Here is a 23,897-nt window from a genome sequence, read left to right as displayed (position 1 = left end):
GGATGGATGAAGAGGATCTTAGGGAACGTGAGGGCGTGGCGCATACTTGCCAACCCTCCCGGATTTTCCGGGAGACTCCCGAAATTCAGCGCCTCTCCCGAAAACCTCCTGGGACAAATTTTCTCCCGAAAATCTCCCGAAATTCAGTCCATGTGGACCTGAGTCGGCTTTCCCATGATAAAAACAGTGTCCCTGCCCAATCACATTATAACTGTAGAATGATCGAGGACGAGTTCTTGGTTTCTTATGTGAGTTTATTGTTAGGCAGTTTCATTAACGTCCTCCCAGCGCGGTAACAACACACAACAGCAGCAGTCACGTTTTTTGTCTACCGTTAAGCAGTTCGTCTTCCGTAAACAGCAATGTTGTGACACTCTTAAACAGGACAATACTGCCATCTATAACATCAATAACATATACGGCTTTTAGAGAGTGCAGTGCACAACTGCGCACACAACAAGGAGACGAAGCAGAAGAACGAGGAAGATACAGCCATGGCGATGCCGACGACGAGTAAGATGAAGAAATACGCTTTGTTGCACCTTTCCTGCCAGAGTCCGGCGATTAGTTGCAAATCTTGCTTTATTGATTGCTTGCACACAGCCAATCCAACACAAAACAAACTAGTCCCGCCCGCACTGACGCTACCGCTCCCTCTCTTCACTCGCCCACACACTCACTGACATCACTCACCTCACATGCTCACCTATTAAAGGGCCACACACACACACACATACGCTACTCTCATAACAGCTTGTAAGTTCCAAGCCGCAGCTGCGATTGGACCTGGATAGCCTCCGGGAAGAAGTAGTGGACTACCAAGTGCTTGGCACTGAAGATCTTCCTCAGGAAGCAAAGATTGACCGGTTTTGGGCCATGCTAGGGAGAGATGGAAGATTCCAGTCTCTAATGCATTTGATGAAAGCACTTTTGTGCGTGCCACACATCAATGCATCATCAGAGAGGGTGTTCAGCATGGTTCGAAAAATAGTGACAGAGAATAGAACAAGGATGGACAATTCAACCCTTAACTCAACAATGAGTAGATGAGTGTTATGTGCGTGTATATGTGTAAATAAATGAATACTGAAATGCAAGTATTTCTTTTATTTATATATACATATATATATATATATATATAATAAAATAAATATATATATATATATATATATATATATAACTAGAATTCACTGAAAGTCAAGTTTTTCTTAGATACATATATATATATATATATATATATATATATATATATATATATGAAATACTTGACTTGGTGAATTCTAGCTGTAAATATACTCCTCCCCTCTTAACCACGCCCCCGCCCCACCCCCGACCACGCCCACCCCACCCCCCTCCCCACCTCCTGAAATCGGAGGTGTCAAGGTTGGCAAGTATGGCGTGGCGACATGAATCAGGTCAGAAAGATATGATGGAGAGAGGTTATGGATGGCTTTGAAAGTGAGGAGAATTATTCTAAAGTGGATGCGATGTTTGATGGGTAGCCAGCTTAGGGATCCCCCCCCCCCCAAAAAAAAAATCCCTGTCTAATCACAGTTAAAAACTTGCTGCGGTAGAAGCCTCTTTTGTCAATAAAATCCTCAAAGTAGTTGATAAACTCCTCCGTGGCAGCTTTGTCGGAGTCAGTGGCCTCACCACGCGGTGAATGGTGGCTCCTCTTTTTTTTTTAAATGTTCCAACCACCCTCGCAAATGACAGCCTCAGAAACGCTGTCACCTGCCAGCTGCTTCTCATTGATCAACACGAGCAACGGTTTTTCGAACCGGTCTTGCACTTTCTCTCCATATTTGCAAAGATATTTAACCCATTGCAAAGTCAGCAAGCATATAAACGTCCTTTTTAATAATGGGTGCAATTGTGGACTTGTTTTTTAAATTTTTGCGAGCCAGTCCACAAGCATTGTGTACTCCTCGCAAATATAATTTTTTTTTTTCTCCTTTGTTTTAAATATGTTTTAGTCTTTCCTTTGTCTGCGTTGTGTACAGAGAAGGGAAGGAGGCGACAACCAAGGCAGAACTGCGGTTCACAAGGTTTATTTAAACCTTTGATGATTACGTGACGTGTGTATGCTACCCTAAGTGAATGGGTGTAGGCTATGTGTATAATTAATAGTGTAAATGTTACTAGGGGTTGTTGTCTGTGAGTGTTGGATGTATCCTTCGTCGAATCAATGGGAGGCGCGTAAACAGGCAAGGGGTCGAGGGTAGTGTCCGAGCAGGGGGTCGAGGATCGAGGAAGGCAGTCGGGAATCCGGATGGATGTCGAGAGGCAAAACACGATCACGGATGACAGGGAAGTCACTGCGGGAGACACAAGGGACATGAACAAGGGAGACACAGAGAGAGCAAAGAGAAGGTGAGCAAAGCACAGGGGAGGGAATGCCAGACGTGATGCTTACTGGGAAGATGAGCGACGTTCTGGCAAAGGTTCCTCGCTGGTCTTTATGCCGCTCCCTCTCATCAGGTCCAGGTGCGCAGATAGGTGATTGTCTGCAGGCTTGTTGTTGCGTGGGCGTGCTGCGCTCAGCGCGAGCAAGGGCGTGTATGAGCGCGCTGCCAGCGGAGGTGCCGGCAGCTCCAGCTGCCGAGGAAAAACGGGTTCGAGTCCGCGCCTTGACAGTCTGTACTTCTCTGCTTTTTAAATGTTTACTTATTTGTGGTGTACAGCCCTTTTTTTTCAACTGTGGTTGTTTTTAAAGGGTTTTATACAAAACCCAAAACCAGTGAAGTTACCGCGTTGTGTAAATTGTAAATACAAACAGAATACAATTTAATGATTTGCAAATCCTTTTAAAATTATATTTAATTGAATAGACTGCAAAGAAAATATATTTAATGTTCAAACTGAGAAACTTAATTTTTTTGCAAATAATCATTAAATTAAGGCAGCAACACTTTGCAAAAAAGTTGGCACAGGGGCATTTTTACCACTGTGTTACATGGCCTTTCCTTTTAACAATACTCAATAAACGCTTGGAAATCAAGGATACCAATTTTTGAAGCTTTTCAGGTTGAATTATTTCCCATTCTTGCTTGATGTACAGCTTAAGTTGTTCAACAGTCCGGGGTCTCCATTGTCGTATTTTAGGCATTTTCAATGAGAGACGGGTAGGCCAGTCTAATACCCGCACTCTTTTACTACGAAGCCACGCTGTTGTAACGTGCAGAATATGGCTTGGCATTGTCTTGCTGAAATAAGCAGGGGCGTCCATGATAACGTTGCTTGGATGGCAACATATGTTGCTCCAAAACCTGTATGTACCTTTCAGCAATAATGGTGCCTTCACAGATGTGTCAGTTACCCACGCTTGCCTGCACAGGAAGTGATGTCATCCAAGTGGCAGCCCCCATAGGGAAGCGACGGAAGCATGTTTGGCTCGATCGAAAGGTTCGTAGACTGAAAAGGTCGCAAATTGAGGCGTTCGTAAATCAAGTTCTACTGTATTTCTTTTTGGAGCTAAGCTAAAAGCTCATAGTTAACCCATTTGTGTGTTTTAAGGCTATAGTTTCACAACAAATGATGGTCACATAATATCAGGTAATCAAATCGATTGCAAATATAGAAGTGCAATTGTAAAATTGATGATGAGTGTAGATATCTATTATGATTAGGGATGTGCTGGTCAGTATCGGACGATTTGCCAGAAAACAGTATGTGATCGCATTAGTTCCTTTTAACGCCGAACAAGCTCAGATTTATTTAAAGTCCACTGGCTGACAGGCGGCTAATTATGTGTCTCCATACACAAAGTGTAGCCGCTCCCCAAAGTTAATAATAATCCCCTATATAATGGCAAATAAACTACATGTATTAGTATCTTAAAGGGGAATTGTACTTTTTTGGAATTGTTCCGATCGTTCACAATCTTTATGTAAGACAAGAACACATATGTTTTTCTTTTTTTAATGCATTCTAAATACTAAATAAATGCCATCAAATCAAATCAAATCAAGCTTTATTTATAAAGCGCTTTTCATACATAAAAGAAATGCAATGCAAAGTGCTTTACAAAGTTAAAATCAATACCCTGGTGACCCATATACCCCATTATCACATACATACGTACGGACACAGATACCAAACACAAACACAACATTTTTTTAGCAAGACAATGCCAAGCCACGTGTTACAACAGTGTGGCTTCGTAGTAAAAGAGTGCAGGTACTAGACTGGCCTGCCTGTAGTCCAGACCTGTCTCCCATTATAAATGTGTGGCGCATTATGAAGCCAAATGTCCGACAACAGAGACACCGGACTGATGAACTGATGAACAACTTAAGCTGTACATCAAGCAAGAATGGGAAAGAATTCCACCTGAAAAGCTTCAAAAATTGGTCTCCTCAGTTCCCAAACGTTTACTGAGTGTTGTTAAAAGGAAAGGCCATGCAACACAGTGGTAAAAATACCCCTGTGCCAACTTTTTTTGCAACGTGTTGCTGCCATTACCTCTAAGGTAATAATTATTTGCAAAAACAAATTAAGATTCTCAGTTCAAGCATTAAATATCTTGTCTTTGCAGTCTATTCAATTGAATATAAGTTGAAAAGGATTTGCAAATCATTATATTCATTTTTTTTTTACACATTACACAACTTGCTAACTTCACTGGTTTTGGGTTTTGTAAAATTTAAAGCCTATATTAAAGGCCTACTGAAATGCAATTTTCTTATTTAAACGGGGATAGCAGGTCCATTCTATGTGTCATACTCGATCATTTCGCGATATTGCCATATTTTTGCTGAAAGGATTTAGTAGAGAACATCGACGATAAAGTTTGCAACTTTTGGTCGCTGATAAAAAAGCCTTGCCTGTACCGGAAGTAGCAGACGATATGCGCGTGACATCACAGGTTGTGGAGCTCCTCACATCTGCACATTGTTTACAATCATGGCCACCAGCAGCGAGAGCGATTCGGACCGAGAAAGCGACGATTTCCCCATTAATTTGAGCAAGGATAAAAGATTTGTGGATGAGGAAAGTGAGAGTGAAGGACTAGAGGGCAGTGGGAGCGATTCAGATAGGGATGATGCTGTGAGAGGCGGGTGGGACCTGATATTCAGCTGTTAATGACTAAAACAGTATATAAACATATATATACTCTATTAGCCACAACACAACCAGGCTTATATTTAATATGCCACAAATTAATCCCGCATAACAAACACCTCCCCCCTCCCGTCCATATAACCCGCCAATACAACTTAAACACCTGCACAACACACTCAATCCCACAGCCCAAAGTACTGTTCACCTCCCCAAAGTTCATACAGCACATATATTTCCCCAAAGTCCCCAAAGTTACGTACGTGACATGCACATAGCGGCACGCACGTACGGACAAGCGATCAAATGTTTGGAAGCCGCAGCTGCATGCGTACTCACGGTACCGTGTCTATGTATCCAACTCAAAGTCCTCCTGGTAAGAGTCTCTGTTGTCCCAGTTCTCCACAGGCCAATGGTAAAGCTTGACTGTCATGTTTCGGGAATGTAAACAATGAAACACCGGCTGTGTTTGTGTTTCTGCAGCCGCCCGCAATACACCACTTCCCACCTACAGCTTTCTTCTTTGCTGTCTCCATTGTTCATTGAACAAATTGCAAAAGATTCACCAACACAGATGTCCACAATACTGTGGAATTTTGCGATGAAAACAGACGACTTAATAGCTGGCCACCATGCTATCCCAAAATGTCCTCTACAATCCGTGACGTCACGCGCAGACGTCATCATACCGAGACGTTTTCAGCAGGATATTTCGCGTGAAATTTAAAAATTGCACTTTAATAAGCTAACCCGGCCGTATTGGCATGTGTTGCAATGTTAAGATTTCATCATTGATATATAAACTATCAGACTGCGTGGTCGGTAGTAGTGGGTTTCAGTAGGCCTTTAAATCAAGCTTCTAATGTGCAGAATTTGTCCACAAGGTCCAGGAGTTTGACACCTGAGTGGCAGAAGCTGTTTTAATATAGCTCAACCCATACTCCCTAATTATTTTAAAGCTGCATCATCGCTTGAAACTCCTGCTCGACCTTTTTAACCTGCACGCGGTCCACTTAACAATTCCGGCGTTGACACCCCCTCCGAGTGTGAAAGCATTAGGGAATGCATTGAAAAATCCCAGCATGCCCTTCATAACCGTCCAGTTTTACCTCGTTTGTTATTATTAGTATTTGAATTGCATTGGACTGCGGTGCCTGTGAATTGGAAATAAGATGCGATGCTGAGACCATCTCAGTTCCAGTACTTTAGCCGGCGTTCCGCCTCAGCGAGCCGGGCTGATTGGGATGCGGTGGGGTTTCTCCATTCCTCTCTGCCTCCTGCTTTCTCCTCGTGCGCCCCATTCTGCTCGGTCTGAAACAGACATTGTGATGAAAAGACGGGGGCTTGGTGCTGGGGGGCAAGTGTTTGAGGAGGCAGGGCACATACGCACACACACACATACACACACACACACATACTGGTTATTATTTGGAATGGGGACCAAGTTTTTGATCATCCTTTCTACAGGTTGTGGAGGCCCATCCATCCATCCATTTTCTACCGCTTATTCCCTTTGGGGTCGCGGGGGGCGCTGGAGCCTATCTCAGCTACAATCGGGCGGAAGGCGGGGTACACCCTGGACAAGTCGCCACCTCATCGCAGCATAAAAAAAAATAGGTATAATGGCCACTGCCCAGTTAGCTCATACACGTCTTTAAAACTCTGGATTGATGACGTAATGTGCTGATCATTCTTACTGGGGACCCTGGGGAAAAAGAGTTAATATGGTTAATGAGGACCAAATTTAAATATTTTTTGCTTAATTCGCACAAGTTTGTACGTGACTACCATACCTGCCAACTACTCCGGTTTTCCCGTAATTAGTACGGTTTTCATCAACCTATTCCGGGTTACGGTTGCAGTGATAAAAAATACGGTTTTTCATTAATTAAAAAAAAAAAATTTTTTTAAGTTTTATTCACGAAATCGCGTAACAACAATGACAATCGACACTGCTTCCCGTAACTTCCTATCGAGCCATTCCGAATGCCATGCGCGAGGCTATTTATAGCACCGCTGCCAAGCACGAGGCACCTGTTGCCATTGTTTCCAAACGAGCGAACGATCATGGAATCAGCCGGAGAAAAATCGCAAACGAGTCTTAAACCGAAAAGAAAACTGCAGTCATTCCGTGAAGAATATTCAAAAGCCTATCCGGGAATAATTATCCGTTCCAAAAAGGGTGAAAACTACGCGAATTGCACCTTGTGCAGACAAGATTTTTCGATCGGAAACGGAGGAATTAGCGATGTAAAAGACCACGTTGGGACAAAAAAACACAAGTCTAATGCCGTTGCTAGCGATACAAGTGGAAAACTTTCAACGTTTTTCGTCGCCCAAACAGATTCTTTGGATGTGATAAATGCCGAAGTTTTATTTACGGAGGCAATAATTGAGCATGGACTAGAATAAATTTGGATTTTAGCCACAAAAAGGTAATGACACCAATGTTATCTATTGGAATTGTTTAGTACTGTTATACTGTTAAAAGTGTTTATACTATTTATGCTTTCAAGTCCAAGTTGAAGAAATCTTGCTAAATGTTGACAGCATAACTACCAAAATACAGAAGTATGTCCTTAATATTTTTGCAGTGCTATTTCTGTTGAAAAGTTAAAATGATTACATTAGAGATGTGATGTGCCACTTTTCAAGTGTCTGATGGCTTAAATTAATTTTCATTAATTTTTCATATTTTGAATTCTTTTGAAAGGCTTACAAAAAAACGACATTTGAATTATAATTCCATGCTATTGACAGGACTATTAATTTTAATGAAGTTAGCTTACCATGTTTACAGTATGATAATTGTGATAGAAATGTGAATTTTAGGCACAGAATATTTTTTACAATTGAACAAGGCAGTAGATTATACAAGCTTGGACAGAAAGTTAATAATGACACCAAATTTTTTTTTAATGGAATTATTTAGTACTGTTTTACCATTTGTTTACTGTAAAAAGTGTTTATACTGTTTATACTTTCAATTAACAAATTGAAGTCTTGTGAAAGGTTGACAGGATAACTGGCATTAACTGTCAAAATAATTTCAAACTATTGAAGTTAGCTTACAGAATAAACATGTCAATCAACCCATATGATTTTTGCTGTAATATTTTTGTTTTGAAAAGTCACTGTGACTGATAGAAAAGTGATGGTTTTAGCAACATTTTAACCTGTCTGAATGCTAATAATCATTTTGCGTCGGGGGGCGAAGAACCCCCCACCAGGACTTTGTCCTGGACCTACCGGGGCCTGCGTCCCCTGGACCCTGGCTACTAGGTTTTTCTGATTTCAAAAGTTGGCAGGTATGGACTACTGAGGACTATTTTAAAAAAGCAGCGAGTGCAGTACCAGCTACACTGCAAAAAGTCAATGATCAAAAACAAAAAAAAAAAAAAAAAAAATTAGGGGTATTTTATTTAAACTAAGCAAAATTATCTGCCAATAGAACAAGAAAATTTGGCTTGTCAAGACTTTCCAAAACAAGTCAAATTAGCTAACCTCAATGAACCCAAAAATACCTTAAAATAAGAATATTCTCACTAATAACAAGTGCACTTTTCTTGATAGAAAAAAAAAAAGAGACCTTTTTAAAGTTAAAAAGTTAAAGTACCAATGATTGTCACACACACACTAGGTGTGGCGAGATTATTCTCTGCATTTGACCCATCACCCTTGATCACCCCCTGGGAGGTGAGGGGAGCAGTGGGCAGCAGCGGTGGCCGCGCCCGGGAATCATTTTGGTGATTTAACCCCCAATTCCAACCCTTGATGCTGAGTGCCAAGCAGGGAGGTAATGGGTCCCATTTTTATAGTCTTTGGTATGACTCGTTGGTATGATTTGCTCAATATGTTGAAAAATATTCTTAAATTAAGTAAATGCTAGTGCCATTACCTTGACATAATGATATGCGCTCGGCATTACATTTCTTGAAACCAGCAAACTTATACTAAAAACTAATGTATTGTTCTTAATGGCAAGGCAACAAGGCAACCGCTTGTTACTCTCGGGGTCTCCTAGACAAATCATATGGTCAAAAAAATGCATTTTTCCATCGATAACATGACATCATCACACCAAGTTCGTGCTCTTTCAGACAATTAGTGTGCGAGGAATATATATATATATATATATATATATATATATATATATATATATATATATATATATATAGTTAGTGAGAAGAATTATCTTATCAGACAGGAAAAAAGCAAATATCACCCTTATTTGAGATATTTAATCTTACTTAGATTTCAGTTTTTGCAGTGTACAGCCCGATGAGGGGGCTGCTGTGCAAATGTCTCACACTCAAACTAACCAGTAAACATGTTTTATGGACCAAAGCTTAAAAATCACTTAGGCATCTTCAGAATGGATCTGACTATCATTTAAAAAGGTTTCTCTTTAGGGGACCTCTGACGGTACGGGGACAAAAAAAACAGGTCCCCGAAAGAGAAACCTTTTTAAACGATAGAGCCATGTCCCCATTAAGTCAGCATTGCCAGAACACACACACACACACACACACACACACACACACACACACACACACACACACACACACACACACACACACACACACGCACACACACACACTCTCTCTCAGAGCGACACATGCATACATTTGCATTCGATTGTTCATAACGTTCCCAGAATGTCAATTCACCTACTGAACTATGGCGGAAGATTTAGTTAATCCGTTACTGGCGTCGGCGTGTGTTTGTTTACTTGATTTGTCGTAAGATGTCTATGATAAATAGGCACGGCGTTTAGAGACATGACGTGTGATTGGTTCAGCGCCAGGTTTAAAATCGTTCAAATCTCAGACCTCTTGGGAAAATGACTTTAACAAAGTAATGAAGTCTAGTTACTTGTTACTTTACGGAATTACAAAGGAATGTAATTGTGTTACTTAAAAACAACATTCAAAAAACCAAATATCAAGCAAATGCGTTTGAGAGACGTTTCATGAGAGTAGAGCGTGTGTGTGCCTTTTACAAAACGGTGCCTGTTGCCAAATGACGTGTGACGTCAGCTCAGCTGTGTTTGTTAGCGTAGCAGGAGGCATTTAGCTGGCGGTTGTTGAATCTTTTCACTAGATTGTGTAACGTCTGGTTAATAAACAGATTGAGTGTGCTTCTATGCCTGCCATACCTTCTTCTCCACAGACGGAGTATTATAGGATGGCAAGCTTGTTAAGTTAAAAGTTAAAGTTAAAGTACCAATGATTGTCACAAACACACACAAGGTGTGGTGAAATTTGTCCTCTGCATTTGACCCATCCCCTTGTTCACCCCCTGGGAGGTGAGGGGAGCAGTGAGCAGCAGCGGTGGCCACGCCCGGGAATAATTTTAAGTGATTTAACCCCCAATTCCAACCCTTGATGCTGAGTGCCAAGCAGGGAGGTAATGGGTCCCATTTTTATATATATTTTTGGTATAACTCTCGGTTTGAACTCACAACCTACAGATCTCTAACCACTAGGCCACTGAGTAGGTATTGTAGTATGGCAAGCTAGTCACTTCAATCCTTGATTTGTTGTTCATTACTCCCACGTGGTAGTAGTGCATATGTGGGCATGCATTGTTTGCTGTGTGATGTTGCCTATTTCTATTTGATACCAAGCTCCTTTTAGTGTGGTGCTGGTTGTTGCTTTCATTAACAAAATATATATTTATTGTGTTCAACTTGCTGTGCTTCCGACGCTGTCATGTTGACATACAACCACATCAAAAATAGCGTGCCACGCTACAACAAACATTACGGTAACAGCGTTGTAACGTACATAAAAATAATTTGACTGGTGCTTTCAACAGTCAATTGGAGACCATATATCAGGATTGACTCAAATATTATGACTAAAGAGGTGAAGCTGTTCTTTAATTTGAACATTCATTTAATAAAATAAACAAATTAATTAAACATATGCATTATTTATTTAGTTGACCTCTTTTAGCGCAACATAATTGAATGTAAATATATTTTACATCAGTTATTTATGAGGTCCTCTATTCCACCTATAAAACCCAATAAACAACTATTCAAAAAGCGCCAACAATACTCCATTTATTGACCAAGTATTAGTGATATTGTTATTATAAGCAGACAAACTATTTATAGCGATGCCGCGATCACTACCGTGTGTTCTTATGTTTACATCATCGAGTGGTCTGCTTCTTTTTGTAGATCATAAATCATGCCTCTTACCTGGAAAGTAGATGGCTGAGGATGTAATCCGACAAGTTGGTACTCTTTGACAGCCATTTAGGACCCGGAACTGGCAAGAACGACACAAAGAGACGCTATTTATGAACATCCCAACAGTCGGCATCCTAATGACAGCAGACATTGTACAGTAAGTGATGTTTTTTTTGTGTTTGTTAGCTCTCAAGTTTGCAGTGAGTAATAATCAGAAATGACGAAAAGCAAAGCAAATGTTTTGATACTTTTTTGAAATTATGTAAATATCAAATACGTAAATATTAAATGTTATTATAAATGTGCCTGTTACTACATTACATATATACTTACATGATGTATATAAAACCTTAATGGAGGTGTTTGGATGTTTTTTTAAAAGGCTTTCTAGACAGAATTGAGCCGCTCAAATAGGCTCCGTTGTAAGCTGCCTTTTGATCGCATTTATTTAATATATAGAATGCAAAAAAAAATCAAATAACATTCATCATCATGTCTTTCATAATGATTTTAATGCCATACAAAATTCCAAAAAAATAATAATATTTTCATATATTTTATTAAGTACCAATGATTGTCTCACACATACTAAGCGTAGATAAATTATTCTCTGCATTTGACCCATCACCCTTGATTACCCCCTGGGAGGAAAGGGGAGCAGTGAGCAGCAGCGTTGGCCGCGCCCAGTAATAATTTTTGGTGATCTAACCCCCAATTCCTACCCTTGATGCTGAGTGCCAAGCAGGGAGGTAATGGGTTCCGTTTTTATAGTCTTTGGCATGACTTGGCCGGGGGTTTGAACTCACGACCTACCGATCTCAGGGCGGACACTCCAACCACTAGGCCACTGAGCATGATTATGTTTACATCATCGAGTGGTCTGCTGCTTTCTCGCGTCCCTGCTCGTAGAAGTTTTTTTGTAGATCATAAATTATGCCTCTCACCTGGAAAGTAGATGGCTGAGGATGTAATCCGACAAGTTGGTACACTTTGACAGTCATTTAGGACCCGGAATGAGTTGGGAAATTGTGTTAGATGTAAATATAAACGGAATACAATAATTTGCAAATGATTTTCAACCTATATTCAGTTGAATATGCTACAAAGACAACATATTTGATGTTCAAACTGATAAACATTTTTTTTTTTGCAAATAATCATTAATTTTAGAATTTGATGCCAGCAACACGTGACAAAGAAGTTGGGAAAGGTAGAAATAAACACTGATAAAGTTGAGGAATGCTCATCAAACACTTATTTGGAACATCCCACAGGTGAACAGGCTAATTGGGAACAGGTGGGTGCCATGATTGGGTATAAAAGTAGAGTCCATGAAATGCTCAGACATTCACAAACGAGGATGGGGCGAGGGTCACCACTTTGTCAACAAATGTTTGAGCAAACTGTTGAACAGTTTAAGAAAAACCTTTCTCAACCAGCTATTGCAAGGAATTTAGTGATTTCACCATCTAAGGTCCGTAATATCATCAAAGGGTTCAGAAAATCTAGAGAAATCACTGCACGTAAACAGCTAAACCCATGACCTTCGATCCCTCAGGCTGTGCTGCATCAACAAGCGACATCAGTGTGTAAAGGATATCACCGCATGGGCTCAGGAACACTTCAGAAACCCACTGTCAGTAACTACAGTTGGTCGCTACATCTGTAAGTGCAAATTAAAACTCTCCTATGCAAGGCAAAAACCGTTTATCAACAACACCCAAAAACGCCGTCGGCTTCGCTGGGCCTGAGCTCATCTAAGATGGACTGATACAAAGTGGAAAAGTGTTCTGTGGTCTGACAAGTCCACATTTCAAATTGTTTTTGGAAACTGTGGACGTCGTGTCCTCCGGACCAAAGAGGAAAAGAACCATCCGGATTGTTATAGGCGCAAAGTTGAAAAACCAGCATCTGTGATGGTATGGGGGTGTATTAGTGCCCAAGACATGGGTAACTTACACATCTGTGAAGGCGCCATTAATGCTGAAAGGTACATACAGGTTTTGGAGCAACATATGTTTCCATCCAAGCAACGTTACTATGGACGCCCCTGCTTATTTCAGCAAGACAATGCCAAGCCACGTGTTATATCAACGTGGCTTCATAGTAAAAGAGTGCGGGTACTAGACTGGCCTGCCTGTAGTCCAGACCTGTCTCCCATTGAAAATGTGTGGCGCATTATGAAGCCTAAAATACCTCAAAGGAGACCCCCGGACTTTTGAACAACTTAAGCTGTACATCAAGCAAGAATGGGAAAGAATTCCACCTGAGAAGCTTAAAAAATGTGTCTCCTCAGTTCCCAAACGTTTACTGAGTGTTGTTAAAAGGAAAGGCCATGTAACACAGTGGTGAACATGCCCTTTCCCAACTACTTTGGCACGTGTTGCAGCCATGAAATTCTAAGTTAATTATTATTAGCAAAAAAAAAAATAAAGTTTATGAGTTTGAACATCAAATATCTTGTCTTTGTAGTGCATTCCATTGAATATGGGTTGAAAAGGATTTGCAAATCATTGTATTCCGTTTATATTTACATCTAACACAATTTCCCAACTCATATGGAAACGGGGTTTGTACGTAGTATTTGCGATTAACACATGGTTTCATATCATTTGACAAGGTTGTAAACTGTAAGTAGGTTGGATATAATTATTGAATGTGTCATGATCCGTGTTTTTGTTATATTCTATTAGTTTTGGACTCCCTTAGTTCCTGTTTTTGTGCACCCTTGTTTGTTTTTAGTTACCATGGGTGCTTATTGTTTCCACCTGTCTCTGATTGGTGCTCGGGACGCTCACCTGTTTTCCGAGCACTATGGCTTCAGTTTGCTTCATGCATTAAGTTACGTGAGTATTCCTTGTCTTTTGCCTATGCTAAGTGGTAGCCTTAGCTTCGAGTGCGATCGGCACGTTGTTCCGTCGGCTTGTTTTCTGTTTCGGCACTTGGTCGAATTTTTGAGAATAAATCATGTTCCTACCTGCACGTCCTGTCCGGAGTGGTCCGTTTGCATCCCGGGGGAAGGAACCTCGCAGCAAGCTGCGACCCCCAGCACGTGACAGAATGCGGTTGAAATCAGGAGTAAGATTGATAATTCTGTGTTAATATTTCAGTGGGCTCCGGGCCCGTTTGTAGTGGAAAAGTTGGGCCCCGAGGTCAAAAAGGTTAAAAAGCCCTGTTTTAAAGTATGTAGATGCACCTGATGAATTAATTGATAACATTGTGATTCCCAGTTCGTTTTCCCGTGTAGTGTTTTTATTTTATGTGCTTTGCTTGCACTTCTCTAACGTGTGGACTTTTCCTCGCACGTCTTTAGGTGTCATCCCGCACATTTTTAAAGCAAACTCCCCCAGCTTCCATTTGATATGTAAGCCCCCCGTGTCTACACGTTTGTCTGAAGTCAGCGAGGCATACGGAGATTAACCACACATTGTTCTGTTTGTCTTGTGTCTCTCGACTGCCTGTAAGTCGGGAAGAACAAAACACCATCTGAGCATGTCTAGGATTATCATCATTTCCATGGCAACCGCCTCCTCCACCTCCCTCTTCCGAGTCTTCCCTCGCTGCTTGGGTAATTTGCAGCGCGCGCTCCGCTACACCCACTCGTTCATCTCCCATCCGTGGCGCCAAAAACCTGAGTTCTGGAATTGCGAAAAGAGGTATTAACGGGATTGACGACGCTGCGTCTTATTGATTGCTTGCTCGATTTGCAATATTAGCCCGCCCGCCCGCCTCCTCCGACAAAAGCCCCTGGATGCGCCGGTCACAATGGAGGTGAGGCAAAGTATTGCAAATTGAACACATTATTATCAATTGTTGCCGTTTATGCACATTGTTGAGGTGAGCTTTGGCGTAAAAGCAACCACGTAAATCACACAAGTGAGTGTTTGTCAGGTAGAGCAACGGTGTCAAACTAATTTTTAATGAGGGCCCCATTGCGATTATGGCTGCCCTTAGAGGGCCGGTTCTAACAGTAAATATATACATTTCAAATGGAACTGCACTTTTTTGGGGGGGAATTTGGTCCATCATTCAAAATACTTATGTGAAAAAAAAAAATAATAATTCATGCATTCTAACTCATAAGTAATTGATAGCAAGAGTCAGCTAACAGTGACGGTACTAGGATTTTGCTCTATTTTGCCTATAAAGCAATGTAAAAAACATTCAAAAACCTCTGTTTTATATACATGCTGTAGACTTATATGTAATGTAGTTGTCATGTCTGTGTAATCATGTTTTGTTTTAGTCATGTTTTGTTTGGTTATTGGACTTTTTAGTTTCTGGCTTTTCACTCCCTTGTCTTGTTTCCATGATTACCCATTAGTTTCACCTGTTCCACGTTTGGACTCATTGTGCACTCTTGTTTGTCACCATAGCAACCCATTAGTTTTCACCTGTCACGCACCTGTTTCACGTTTTGAGTCACGCACCTGTTTTCGTTAATCATGTCTGTAGTATTTAAGTTTATTGTTTTCAGTTTGTCTTTCTGGTGACATCTCACATTTATACTCTCCACACACTTATGACCCTTGCTGCGCTTTTTCATGCCGTTTTTTCATCCAAGTAAGTTTTCTTTATTCATGCCATAGTTTGCAAGTTTTGTTTAATTGTTCATAGTTTCTGCCAATGTGCAGGTTCTGTGTTTATAGTCAAGTTTTGTACCTCCGCCCCTGTGTGCGCCTTTTGTTTGATCCTTTTTTTTGTAGTTATAGTGTTTAAATAAATCATGTATTTACTTTCACGCCACATCTGGTCCAATTCACTTGCACCTCGGGAGATCAAACCAAGCCATGGTCCAAGTCTTGACAGTAGTAGAGAAGTGAAGTGAATTATATTTATATAGCACTTTTCTCTAGTGACTCAAAGCGCTTTACATAGTGAAACCCAATATCTATGTTACATTTAAACCAGTGTGGGTGGCACTGGGAGCAGGTGGGTAAAGTGTCTTGCCCAAGGACACAACGGCAGTGACTAGGATGGCAGAAGCGGGGATCGAACCTGGAACCCTCAAGTTGCTGGCACGGCCGCTCTACCAACCGAGCTATACCGCCCCAACTTCAAATAACATAGTAAGACTATAAAAATGGGACCCATTACCTCCTTGCTTGGCACTCAGCATCAAGGGTTGGAATTGGGGGTTAATTCACCAAAAATGATTTTCGGGCGCGGCCACCGCTGCTGCCCACTGCTCCCCTCACCTCCCAGGGGGTGATCAAGGGTGATGGGTCAAATGCAGAGAATAATTTCGCCACACCTAGTGTGTGTGTGACAATCATTGGTACTTTAACTTTAACTTCAAAATAACATGTAATATTGACCAATTTTGCTCATTTTAAGTATATGGAGGCGCATTAATTTCATAGACACATCACAATATTCACTTTTCCCTTCAACAATAACACTATAATAATAATAATAAGAATAGATTTAATTTATAAAAAACACTTTACATTGAGTAAACAACCTCAAAGCGCTACAGTGTATTAAAAAAAAAAAAAAAGATAATAAAAAATGTATAAAAATAAAAACCAGAACAGCCAAATAGCTAAAACTACTATGCATATATCTAAAAAAAAAAGGCTTTTTTTTTTTTAAAAAGAAGGGTTTTTAAGTTTTTTTTAAAAGCATCCACAGTCTGTTGTGCCCTCAGGTGGTCAGGGAGAGCGTTCCACAGACTGGGAGCGGCGGATCAGAAAGCCCGGTCTCCCATTGTTCGTAGCTTTGTCCTCGGAGGTTGGAGGAGGTTAGCCTGTCCGGAGCGGAGGCGTCGTGTGGAGGATTTGGGGGTGAGTAGTTATTTGAGGTAGAGGGGGGCATTTCCATGGAGGCACTGGTGGGTTAGTACTACAGTGAGAGACAACGACGACTACTTTGGGACAAATGATGGTCCAGTGTCACAACGAGGATTTCGCAGCTTGCTTCGGGGTTCGTTCTCCCGGGATGCAGACGGACCACTCCGGACAAGGTGTGCAGGTAGGAACATGATTTATTAATCAAAATATCAAAGTAGTGCAAAAAAACGGAACACAAGGCGAAGGCACAACGTGCTGATCGCACTTGGAGCTAATGCTACTTCTTAGCATGGACGAGGGACAAACAATACTCAGGTAGCTGTGGCATGAAACAAAGACTTACGTAGCAGGTTGCATGAAGCAAATAATGACACCAGGCCGACTGACTTGCAAAGGCAAGCTTAAATAATGCCTTTGATTAGTGCTCGGGAAGCAGGTGAGCGGGCGGACACTAATCAGAGACAGGTGGAAATAATAAGTAACCATGGTAACTAAAACAAACAAAGGTGCACAAAAACAGGAACTATGGAGTCCAAAACTAACAGAAAATAACAAAACATGATCCGGACCACGGATCATGACAGTCCAGAACCTTATATTTTTGAGCCTGAATATACAGAGGATGAGCCACTAAGTTTTAGAAGTTAGGTGATGAACAGATCCAGCATGTAGCACTATTGCTAATTGCTAAACAAGACATCCAAAGTACGTACATACTAAAACAATCACTTACTGCACGATGTCTGCTCTCACTGGGATGCCGACTGATAGGATGTTCATATCTTCCCGTTTAGATGAACAATTAATCATAATTCTCACACAGGTAAAAAAAAGGTGGACGCAAACGAACATTTTGACATGTCTTCCTTGCGACGTTTACGGGTATAAGTTGAATGTCAAATTTGACCAACTTCTCGATTTATGTCCACAACCTACTACTATCCAGGGAGGAGGCATGATTTATCATCTAGAATTAACTTTCATCAACTCAGGCGATGCAGCAACTCACCGGCTCAGTATGTCAAAATACCAGCTATTTAGCTCTCTGCTAAAAGTAATTCCTCTGCGTTAGCGCTTATAATAACAATATCACTATAACTTGGTTAATATTCAAATAACGACACGTAAATGCATGTTTTTTTAGAGGGCTTCATATGCAGAATAGATGATTTCCATTCGATTTATTGTTAGCTGCACCGTACTTGACATATTTTACAAGTTAAAATGCATAAAAATAATTTATTTACATAAAGATTGTGACTGATATACACAATTCCAAAAAAAGTGGAGTTCCTCTTTAAACTCATAATTACCTTCTTACACGATTTGTATAGGCAACTGCTTTTTGATTATATTTTTACTAACAAATTGTTGGATTCCATGCTTTGGCATATTTAGTCAAGGTCAGAAGCATTTTTTTTGAAGTATTTTTTTTTCCATCAACAAAAAAAATAAATGCTTAATAGATATTAGAAAGTAGATGTAGAACATATGCAATTAATTGCATGTAGGACATGTTTCAGTCAAAACTAAAAGACCAAATACAATTAATCAGAAAGTGCTTTATTATGTCCAGCCTTTTGTAGGCCACGTAAAATAATTTTGCGGGCCTCTTTAAATGATGTGGTTGACCAAGTTAAATAATGAAGCGGGTCACATTTAAATATTGTGGCGGACGACAAAAAATGATGTGAGTGACAAAATAAAATGGAATCTAAAATGAGTGACGGACCACATAACCATACACCATGGTGAACCGTACAAAAAAAGTGGTGAGGCACATGAAATGAGGTGGCATATCACATAGGATAAAGTGCCAGGCCACACACAATGATGTGGTATACCACTTGAAATAAAGTGGTGGACCACGTAAAATGATGTAGCATACCACAGAGGCTAAAATGGAAGGCCACCTGAAATAAAGTGGCGGACCACATAGCATGATGTGGCGTATCACATAGAATAAAGTGGCGGGCCACATGGAAATAAAGTAGCGGACCACATAAAATGATGTGGCATACCACATAGGATAAAGTGGCAGGCCACATGGAAATAAAGGGGCGGACCTCATAAAACGAAGTGGCATACCACATAGGATAAAGTGGTGAACCACATAAAATATTGTGGCATGTCACATAGAATAAAGTGGCAGGCCACCTGAAATAAAGTGGCGGACCAAATCAAATTATGTGGCATACCACATAGGATAAGGTGGCAGGCCACATAAATTATATTGCAGGCCAATTGAAAATAAAGTGGCGGACCACAGACAATTATGTTGCAGCCCACATAGGATAAAGTGGCAGGTCACATGAAAAATAATGGCGGACCACATAACCATACACCATGGTGAACCATACAAAAAGTTGCTGGGCACATAATGATGTGGGGGGCCACATATAATAAAGTGGCAGGTCACATGAAATAAACTGGCGGACCACAAAAAAGGAAGTAGCGGACCACTTTAAAATGTAGCGGACCGTATTAAAAATGTCGTTGACCACGTTTTTGTGGAGAATAATACAAATAAGTTGTAGGCCACATGAAATAATGTGGCAGACCACATAGAATAAAGTAACGGGTGTCATGACCTCTCCTGTGTTTAGTGTTTATTTCTGTCGTCGGTGCTCCCTACCTCCCGGAGTTACCGCCCGTTGCTAGGAGCGCTGATTGACACACACCTGCTGCCAAACCCTGCCAAGCGCCTTTGTATACCATTGTTAGTTGTTTGCCACTGAGTTTGACATATGATGTATTAGGACTGGCAGTCAGATTAAAGCATTAGACAACTATTATTTTGCACATTTTTATTTTGGTTCCCTTTGAGTTGATATTCAGCACAAAGAGACAGGAAGGAAGAGGAATCACTTCATTTCCAAGTTTAAATTCCACACAAAACCACTTGAATCCTATTTTTGTTGTGCCTCCTCTCTCCTCTTATTAGCATGTTCACTCCTTATTGGCACACAGAAAGCTGTGCAGGATAAGCGGCAGCAGTAAGGAGAAATAAAGGGAAGACTGAATTAAAAAAAAACAAAAAAAAACGCGTCAGTGAACGCCTTGACATAAGAGGATCAGACATGCAAGAGTGGGAATGGGCCCTTAACTGTTGCAAAGGAGAATAAGGGGCGATTTATCACGTAATCCCTCCACGGTCACTACAAGGAGATAATGAGAGAAGAAGCATTTGTTTGTGCAAGGAAAAAAAAAAAAAAAGGCTTGAGGTCACTGGGAAATTTTGTCTGACAAAAGGTTCGCTATTCTGGAGGATGTTTGTCGTATTGAGTGACATGGGAGGTGGCAGGAATGATGCAAAATAACCTCTTTGGGGAGTTCACAAGATACCCGGGTGATACATTGTTGTTCTATTTGTCGAAGATGACATCACTGTTTTGATTCGACTATGTTCTTACACACATTGTGAATGAACAAAGAGCACATTTGGACTAGTCTTGTACTTTAACCCTTGTGTAATGTTCATACTGTTGTTACCAGTGACGTGCGGTGAGGTTGATGGCTGGTGAGGCACTGACTTCATCACAGTCAGATTTAAAAACATATGAACCCTAAAGAGTATCTTATTCACCGTTTGATTGGCAGCAGTTAACGGGTTATGTTTAAAAGCTCATACCAGCATTCAGACTATAAAAATGGGACCCATTACCTCCCTGCTTGGCACTCAGCAACAAGGGTTGGAATTGGGGGTTAAATCACCAAAAATGATTCCCGGGCGCGGCGCCGCTGCTGCTCACTGCTCCCCTCACCTCCCAGGGGGTCAACAAGGGGATGGGTCAAATACAGACGACAAATTTCATTACACCTAGTGTGTGTGTGACAATCATTGGTACTTTAACTTAACTTTAACTTTACACATACAAACTGTAGCACACAAAAAAGCACATTTAATTAAAAAAACGTTGTTATTGTTTTACCTTTACTTACAAATTAAGTCCATGCGCCGCAACTAAAGCCCTCACTTAAACTTTCCGCGTGCAAGATTGAATCTATTTAAAAAAGTGTAACCGAGGGTTTATAAATGTCGCCTATACTGTATGAAACTACAAAATAACAAACACGGAGGCTCCAGTTTACACGAGGACCACTTTATTTACCTTCTTTCAAAAACTTCCGCTCCACCCCATGTCATCACTTCCGCTCTTAGCGCCTTCAAAATAAGAGCTCGAGGTATATACTGTATAACAGCGCATAACAGGAACTTAACATCACAAAGAGGAAAGCCCATGAAAATAGGTTACAAAAGTTATTTAATAAGAAGCCAAAAAGTGCAAAAACAATAATGTTCGTGTTGGAGGAGTTGTGAATTAGATACACCTGCACTCTGCAGGTGTACCTAATGTTGTGGCCCTGCAGTCATTCACAACTCCTCCAACACGAACATTATTGTTTTTGCACTTTTTGGCTTCTTATGAAATAACTTTTTTAAATAGATTCAATCTTGCACGTGGAAAGTTTAAGTGTGGGCTTTAGTTGATATTACAATTCTACGGCGGGGGTGCAGGAGGCGGGGCTACTGGAGCCTCAGCCAGTGCGTCTTTTGCAGCCGTTTTATGATCGCTCAGCACAAGAAATACGTTACACACATACAGTTGTTGACAAAATACACTGTACATTATATACCTCAGCTAACTAAACTATGGAAATGTATAATATAGTTCATATAGCAATACAGTCTCACTGCACAGCAGGCCAGCAGTTAGCCGAGTCCGGAATCCATGTTGAGGCACTGAGTGACGTGCCTCGACTGGCTGCTGTTCACCGCACCGTCTCTTCTCAGTATTTGAACGGCAAATGTGAAAATTCAACGATTTTGAATAAAAATAATCTAAAACTGGTGAAGTTAAATGGAAAATAACTTTATAGTATAATCACTGGATACATATAACAATGTAATATTTTTTTTTCTTTTTACATTTTTTTTCATTCCATGATGGCAGGTGAGGCCCCGCCTCACCTGCCTATAGTGACTGCACGTCACTGTGAACAGATGATTACCTTATCCCAATAAACATCTGTTCAGTATTTTAACATAAAAGGGTTTGATTGTGAGGCATTAAAAGCCTCAAAATGCAACGGATCCATCTGTCAGGTTCAAACACTGATGACATCTATAAAACAGACAAGAAGCAAGGAATCATGCAGAGACAGAGTTCAATTTAGCTCATGGGGAGAATGCATGGAGCTGCACACTTAGTCATAGTCTCGCCCTACGCTCTAAAGTACAGCTCCCGCGTCCCTCTATTTATTCAGGAGTTCCACAGTCAACATCACTGAGGCCGCCTCTAAAAGGGGTGAAGTGAAGTGAAGTGAAATATATGTATATATTGCTTTTCTCTAGTGACTCAAAGCGCTTTACATAGTCAAACCCAATATCTAAGTTACATTTAAATCAGTGTGGGTGACACTGGGAGCAGGTGGGTAAAGTGTCTTGCCCAAGGGCACAACGGCAGTGACTAGGATGGCGGAAGCGGGGATCGAACCTGCAACCCTCAAGTTGATGGCACGGCCACTCTACCAACCGAGCTATACCGGGTGGTCACATACATCATGCAAGGCAGGTCCAGTACGCACAATACGTGACGGAATGTGCTGGGGCCTTGTGATTGCCTTGTCTCTGCTTCGTCTGCGGGCTGTCATCTTATCTGCGTTGAGGTCCTTGAAGTCCTTGGCTGTGAGCGGGCTAAAACAAAGATAACATCTGCAGCTGAGGCCACCCCTCAGACAAGAAGTTTTGTCCTTGCACAGATAGAAAAAATGCAGCTTGAGCACAATAGCTAATAACTATAGCAACGGACTTTAAGCATACTAAAGTTGTGTGATAATATATATACATGATTATTCTAACACCATCAGACCCACAAACGCTGGCTGAGTAACAACAATATGAACGTTGCACGGAAAATTTCTCTGCCAGTTTCTGCATCTTTCTTCTTCTTTTGTGTTTTTGCACCTGCGGTTCCCACACAAGGTTGCAACATTGTTTGTCAACACTGTCTGCTCTCATTTTCTCGCACATTTGACCCTCTGATGTTCTGTGTACCTACACTCTGTCCTCCTCCTGTCTTGGCCTGCTGTGTGTGTGTGTGTGTGTGTGTGTGTGTGTGTGTGTGTGTGTGTGTGTGTGTGTGTGTGTGTGTGTTCTTCACAGAAAATGAGCCAAAGTCAGTGAGTCTCAGTTTAAAAAATGTATTAATTGTATCATTTTTCTTTTGATTAAAAAATGAAAACGGGTCCCAGAGACCCAAACACCACACACGGGTTAATTAAAGGCAACTATCATACGTTTGCTAGTGTAAATACAGCGTTTTAGACTAGTTTTTTTTGTATCTAGGGCAGTGGCGCCCAAACTTTTCCACACTAGTTTTAGTAGTTGGGTGATAAACAGATCCAGTATGTAGCACTATTGCCAAATGCTAAACAAGAAATCCAAAGTACGAAGATACTGTGGAGAATGCATATATGTTTAAGAGTTCTTTCTTTTTACATAGCCATGTTTGGATCATCTAGTACTTTTCCTTTGTATATTCTACCAGTTTCTCTTGTCTTCAGAGGTCTGTTTATTGTCTTAAACCATCGGAATGTGAATACAACCCCCAATTATTACTTATCAGTGTTGCGAGAGGGAGAGGTGGGGGCTTTCTTTGTGTGGAAGAAGTGGGCTCTTCCGTTTGAGTGTTAGATCAACTAGAGTAGCCAATATGAATGTATTAATTAAGCTGATCTCCTGAAATTTCAGTAAAACTTGATAATATTCCTATTCTGTTTTGATGGTCCTTCTTACTCAGCATATATGTCATCGAAAGAACTTGGGATTGACCAGTGAC

This window comes from Nerophis lumbriciformis, linkage group LG14, assembly GCF_033978685.3.
Source record: "Nerophis lumbriciformis linkage group LG14, RoL_Nlum_v2.1, whole genome shotgun sequence".
Taxonomy (NCBI): domain Eukaryota; kingdom Metazoa; phylum Chordata; class Actinopteri; order Syngnathiformes; family Syngnathidae; genus Nerophis; species Nerophis lumbriciformis.
This window is presented reverse-complemented; position numbering follows the sequence as displayed.